The sequence below is a fragment of the Hordeum vulgare genome, chromosome 6H, assembly GCF_904849725.1.
Source record: "Hordeum vulgare subsp. vulgare chromosome 6H, MorexV3_pseudomolecules_assembly, whole genome shotgun sequence".
Classification (NCBI taxonomy): domain Eukaryota; kingdom Viridiplantae; phylum Streptophyta; class Magnoliopsida; order Poales; family Poaceae; genus Hordeum; species Hordeum vulgare.
This window is the reverse complement of record NC_058523.1, coordinates 86,813,466-86,820,335: the sequence shown is the minus strand read 5'-3', so window position 1 is coordinate 86,820,335 and position 6,870 is coordinate 86,813,466. Positions and strand designations below refer to the sequence as shown.

The window sequence follows — 6,870 nt, the reverse complement described above, 5'->3', positions numbered from 1 at the left end:
CTTGTTCAAATGAGAGGAGAAGAAGACCAAGAAAGGGAGACCATTTACCTTGCCTCATTGTTATGAAGAATTGAAGGATGATGAGAAATGGAAGAAGCGTGACGGCATCGATGATGTTGATGAGAGCAACAAACGCAAGCAAACAATTGAGTTGGATCATGATGAGGAGGAGGCATCAAGTGATGACGGTAAGAGAAGCCCTACACCAAACTCAGTTTCATACTCGAAGCAAAAACGATCGGGTGGGTGCAAGAAAGACGCAAAAGAAAAGAAGAAGATGAAAGGGGATGATGAGCTCAAAAATGCTATGTAAGCTATCGTGAAGGCAAGAAAAGAAGCGACTAGGGTGAGGAAGATGGCAAGGACCCAAGATGTCGCGGCTGAGGAGAGGAAGGTGACATTGGAGGAGAGGAAGGTGGGCATGGAGGAGCGATCTAGGTTGTTGGAATGGGAGAAGTACTTGTTCTTCTTGGACAGATCTACTCTCAATGAGGCGCAAAAGGAGTATATCAATCTTACCCGTGGAGAAGTCTTGATCCAAAAAAGAGCCATGATTCGTGGCATGGGTGGCGGTGGCATTGGCGGCATGGGTGCCATCGGTGGCTTCGGAGCACCTCCAGGCGGCATTGGCGGCATGGGTGGCGGTGGCATTGGCGGCATGGGTGCCATGGGTGGCTTTGGAGCTACCATGGAGACCATAGGAGGCATGGATGGCTTCGGAGCACCTCCGGACGGCATGAGTTTTGCGTCTCTCATGGGAGGCTTCGGAGCACCTCCGGGCGCCATGGGCGACATGTCTTTCGGTGTGCCAACACCTTCGCATGATCTTGCCAACACCGCGCGTGACAATTAAGAGGAGGAAGAAACCGCTTCGGATGATGAATCGGAGGAAGAGGAAGAGGAAGATGAGGACGAGGCTTGATTCTTGATGGGCCATTCGTTGGTGTGAACTTTTTATGTGGGCATGAACTTGGTTGGCTGATCTTGTGGGCATGAACTTTTTATGTCATTATGAACTTTGTTTGAAATTCATTTTGTGTTCAAAATGTGTCAAACATGCAACATATGGCAAGCACCGGCTGCTCGCGCGCGCTGCATTTTAACGCGCCGGCTGGAGCTATGCGTGGGCGCTGCATTTTAGCGCGCCTGCTGAAGCCAGCGCTGGCCGCCGCGCCAAAACAGGCAAACGGCGCACTGCAAACTCTTTTTTAACACGCCGCGGGTAGCGCGGCTGTTGGAGATGCTCTAAGAAGATTCCATTTTGTCCATCCAGCTGTTTTCCATCGTTCTTCTGAATCCCACATGATTTTGTATCGAAACCCAGGAATTCATTGTGCTACTTAGGTGTGTTCAACTGTTCATATCCGGGTTCCTGAGCCCATGAAGCACCACACGACTGATGACGAAGATATAGCAGCGTTTTTGCTCAAAAAATCCCTATCAATCTGAACAACAAAGCCTTGACTAATATCTACTGTAGTCGACAAGATACTTTCGCCCAGGACGCACGTTAAGCACTTGGGCTGCACATGGAGGAATAACTTCATCGACACTTTGTCTCGCAAAGGAACTAGAGGAACAATTTGCAACCTAAAAAACTTAAAAAGGGTAAAAACGTGCAATAAAATCCGCTAAATGGGGTAATTCAGATGAAAAAATGTTAAACATGGATAAAAACTGCTGGATAAAAACTGGAATTCACTCTAAAATCCTAGCCCCATGATTGATATATCAATGGTGTGAAATGCAGCTAGCATGCCGTGGAAAAGAAAAACAGGCAGTAATCTCCATGAACCTCAACAACAATGAACTCAGTGGGGAGCTTGGCAAGATTAATTTCTCCACCCTCTCCAGTCTGAAAACCTTGGATGTTGGGTTGAACAACTTCACTGGCATAATTCCAGAGAGTATCTACTTGTGCAACAAACTGAATGTGTTACAGTTATCTTTCAATAAGTTACATGGCCAGCTCTAGCCCAGAGCGCGTCACCTGAAGTCCCTAATCGTACTATCACTTGCTGGAAACTATTTCACAAATATTAAGAGTGCACTTCAAATCCTCAAGGGTTCTAGTAATCTCACCACCTTGCTTACTGGGAGCAACTTCAGAAATGAGGAAATACCCGGGGATGAAACAATTGATGGTTTTGAGAATCTTAAGGTTCTTGGCATTGAAGATTGTCAGTTGTTTGGGAAGATACCTCTTTGGATATCAAATCTCAGAGATCTGGAGATGTTATTCCTGTTTAACAATGAGCTAACCGGAACTATTCCGGTTTGGATCAGCACCTTAAACTTCCTATTCCACATAGACCTATCAAACAACGGCCTCATGAGGGAGATTCCAGCAGGCTTGATGGAGATGCCAGTGCTGAAATCGGATACAATCAAGACAAGTTTAGACCCAAAGGGCTCTGAGCTGCCTACTTACAGCGGTCCGTCACCTCGATACTACACTCTAGGTGCATTCCCAGCGATGATGAATCTAGGCAACAACAACTTAACAGGTGTGATACCCCCAGAGATTGGACAGTTAAAGGCACTTGTGTCACTCATTTTGGGCTTCAACAGATTGTCTGGAGAGATCCCACGAACGATCTCTAATCTCACAAACCTGGAGGTGCTAGATCTGTCAAACAATCATCTCACAGGTACAATTCCAGGTGCGCTGAATAATCTAGACTTCCTTTCTAGATTCAACATTTCCAATAATGACCTGGAAGGGTCTGTTCCACATGGAGGCCAGTTTGATACCTTTCCGAGCACGAGCTTCGACGGAAACCCGAAGCTATGTGCCTCTATACTCATTCACAACTGTCATTCAATAGAAGTGCCTAAAGGCTCCACAGAACAAGGATACAAGGTCATGTTTGCCATTGCATTTGGTGTGTTCTTTGCACTAGGTGTACTCTTAGATCAATTATGCTTACCAAGACTCTTTGGCTAAAAATTCAAAAAAAAAAAAAAAGACTCTTTGGCTAGACATAACCTCAGTTTCATAATGGATTAGATAATCGATGGTAGAGAAAATTTCTTTTTTTTCTTTCTCCGTGATGTAAAAGAGAAATTTATGAGCTAATATATAGAGGTAGTGAATAGAAAAACTTCCTTTATTAATGACAAGAAAAACAAGTACATAGAATCTGGCAATGAAAAAAATGATTTTACATGAAGATATCGGTAGTAAAGCATTTATAAATCGTAAATGAACTTGATAATTTCAGTGTTGAAGATTGATTGAAATCATTACCTTACATGTCACCAAATCGAGAAATGAAAGCGGTGCTAAAAGTGATAGCAAAATAGATAAATTTAAGTATGGTAATAAGAACTAAACATACTAACAGTGAGCTGTGAGCACTAAGGAGAACCGGAACACCATCAGGCTGAAGCATAGATTGAGAAGAGAGTAGTACCAACAGTGAGCTGTGAGCACGAAGAAAAACCGGAACAACATCATGCTGAATCACAATTTGCAAAGAGGACACCTAACCGAACACTTCCCATCATGCAAGAAACAATGAAAAAATAATTAAAAAATTTAAGACCAAGCATGATGTACCTCTCTGATTGAGCATTTGACTCTGATTTCCAGAACTGGACTCGCCACCGCATTAAAGTATGGAAAACAAATCATGTGGTGTAACCGGTACCATTCTGCATTATTTATCAAAAGAAATCCAGCCCAGGAGAATTAGTATATTTGGGTACAATCCGTACTTACCATATCCATGTATACAAACAGTAGGATGAGCAAATTCCAAACAGTAGGGTGAGCAAATTCCAAACAGTTGGGTGAGCAAATTCCCTGTAAACCTCAACGGGCCCAAAACTAGCCAGGCTATCAATGCCAGTCTGCCACTAGTACTATTGGGTAGCAACGCAATAAATAGGTTGGTCATGATGAGCGAATTAGTAATTAACATTTTTTTGATGAAAGTTAGCACGAGAAGTGCTGTGATTCCATTGCACAAGAAGAAACCGGTGGCTGAAACTGCTCGGATTATTTAAGAAAAATCGAACGAAAACCGGCACAAAGGGCACACCACACCTAGCTAAACTAGGTCTAAAGTACCACAAGATATACGAAAATGACAAAAGGCCCGAGAACACAACACAAACAGAAAAGCACATCACTGATAAACGTGACATCAACATACATCGTCAGTCGTGCTCATCACCCAACGACTTCGACTTGGCCACTACATCCTCAAAGAGCATTTCAATCTGCCGCATCGGTTGTGCATGCCACAAGCATGTTCGGTCATGCCTGCCACTAGCATGTTGGACGACCTCGTTGACACCGGAGAAAGAAGGCATGTCTGAAGAGGAGCGGACAAGTACCACTCTGAAGATGAGCAAGAGGACAACCACCAGATCTGGAGCCGACACACGCTCCGCACTCCCTGACACGGAGCACAGCCGGCATCGCCGTTGCCCCTGACAAAGCAAGCCCATGTAGAGCGCCAACACAACCTGCACAGCCGGCACCACATTCATTGCATCGCGCACACCGTTTGCATCCAACCGACACTGAAGCAGCGCATCATGCAGCCGACCTCCACCGCACGCCCTCAAGTGGCAAAGACGACAGCAACGCGAGCGACCAGCCGCAGGCCCGCTCGGGTCCGCCCACCCATGAACACCACCGCATGGCCACCAAGCTTGCCACAGCACCACAAGACGCACACCCCCAGCTCCCATAACGCCGCCGCCGCAAACCAAGCCATCATCTCGAAGCAGGGACCGCCCGTTGTTCCACGAGGAAAGGAACACCGCCTCAGCCCCACGAGCCACGGGCTTAGCCTGGCTGAATCCTCCGGCGACGGTGAAAGGGAAGACGCTGGTGGTGGTTTTAGGGTTCCGCCCGACGCCCGTGTCAACCCTTATAATCTTCAACCATGTAAACATAACCTTGAATGTAGCTAGGGGCGATGAGATAACTGATTGATTGCATCTGTGCACCAACCGACCGTTGCTGATTGAGTGCATCGATGAGACACTTGATTGATCCCGTGGGCTAGATGTGTTCGGATGAAGTAGTAGTTTAATTACCTTGAACTCGATGAGCTCCCTTCGGTCGTTCATCGTGAGGTGGCGACGACGGTGAGGAAGGAGAGAGATCCAGTGGCGGCGGTGATGGACTTCCCATCGCTTCAGTGCTACCCTCTGGATCGGATTAGGGTTAGGAGTGGGGAACCAGTGGCGGCGGCGAACCTCGTAACCCGTGCCACGGTCCCTACCTCCTCTACATATAGCACTGCGCGACATGGGGCCACCAGTCTTACTTGGGCTGGACGCCCCCGATCAGGGCGTGAGTCAAGGTCCTTTATCTCCCCCTTGATCTCATCGTATGCTTTTAACTTTACCCGTTTCGTAACAGATCAACACATAGGGCATGTTTCATCGTCACGGCTCAATTGCCGATGGAATCAGACAGTCACAATGTACCTCTCTATTTTAAGACAGATTCTTTAACCTTGGGCCCTTTATTGTCCGGAAATATTAGACTATACCATAAAATCCATGTCGACTGTGTGTTCTCCGAACACACTCGGCGGTAAGCCTTTGATAAGCAGATCTACAAACACTTGTTTGTCACTTTTATGCTTTCAAGCATTTTTCCATAATTCCGGATTTTCTCCTTCACAACGCGTAACTCTTTGTCAGTGTGTTTGGCATCAACACTTGACTCGTCGTGACAGGAGCGAAAGAATTTAAAATGGTTATCGTTGTTGTCAACCATTATCAACTCCGGGTACAGGTAGCCTTAACCATGTTGCCCGTCCCTCAGCCTCATATCAAGTTATAACATATCATTGCATCACATTGATGACAATCGTTTTACTCATTTGGAGATTTTCCACACAAAACTCCGAGTATGAAAGTTAGCGACAATTGTGGATTTCGCTATACATTTCACAATTCCTCCTTTGTACTCACAATGTTTTGAGAGCACTTATTTCTTTCAGCATGAGGCCGATATCTTTGAATCCATTCCATTGATTTATCTATGGACTGGACATTGTCAAAACAACCCGGATATATACGAGAAATGTGTCAGGGTAATTTCTTGAGCTTCCAACAACTGAAGCATATGGTACCATATCCGTTTACAATCTTTTCTTATTAACTTTTGGAACACCATAGTTTCCACTTCCATTACCCTTGACTATAAGAACAGGCGTAGGTTTTCTCGTATGCATGCTTTAGAGATCTTTCTTAGCATGTCCATGCGACATTCCTAATACCCCTTTTATTCTTTTGAACTTTGAGGACAAGAACTTCTTTTCTCCTCCTGCAGTAGATTGACATCACCACTAGCAAGTAGGACATCATCCACATGCATAGGAATTGGGAAACGAATTTCCCATTCTATAACTTTGCAAGAATGCAATTGTCCTCTCATTTTCTTTGCACAAAATCTTTCGGTTTATGTCATGTTTCACAGATTTACATATTTCCTTTGGAGTCACATTTGCCTTGTGGACCCTTCATAAAGTCTATGTTAGTGAAATTCAAATGATGGAATTTCACTAACATAGACTTTATAGCAGTCACAAGTATCTTATTTTCACATGCCTAGAGACCATCAAAATCTCAGGTACTGGCACTTATTTCATATGGGGTTGTCGTTGCTCTGTCATTGCCAAGAGGCAAATTCATTTTATAGTCACCCATTTCCAAAAGTCAATAGGTTTTACAGGGACCTGTATCACAAGATCCCTTGTAGAGCTAATAACATGTGTTGTATAGGTCATACAACATGCTCCCCCAGATTACTCCATCTTCACTGAAGAAATGGCGTATCTTTAAACTTTCTTATTTAGGGCACTTTAAGCACCACCGTTGTATTCCTTAGTCTGCTTT

General features: G+C 44.9%; 1 pseudogene; it reads left to right on the top strand.

Moving 5' to 3' along the window:
- The first annotated feature begins 1,744 nt into the window (after positions 1-1,744).
- LOC123405133 lies at positions 1,745-2,947 on the top strand (annotated as a pseudogene).
- The last annotated feature ends 3,923 nt before the right edge of the window (positions 2,948-6,870 follow it).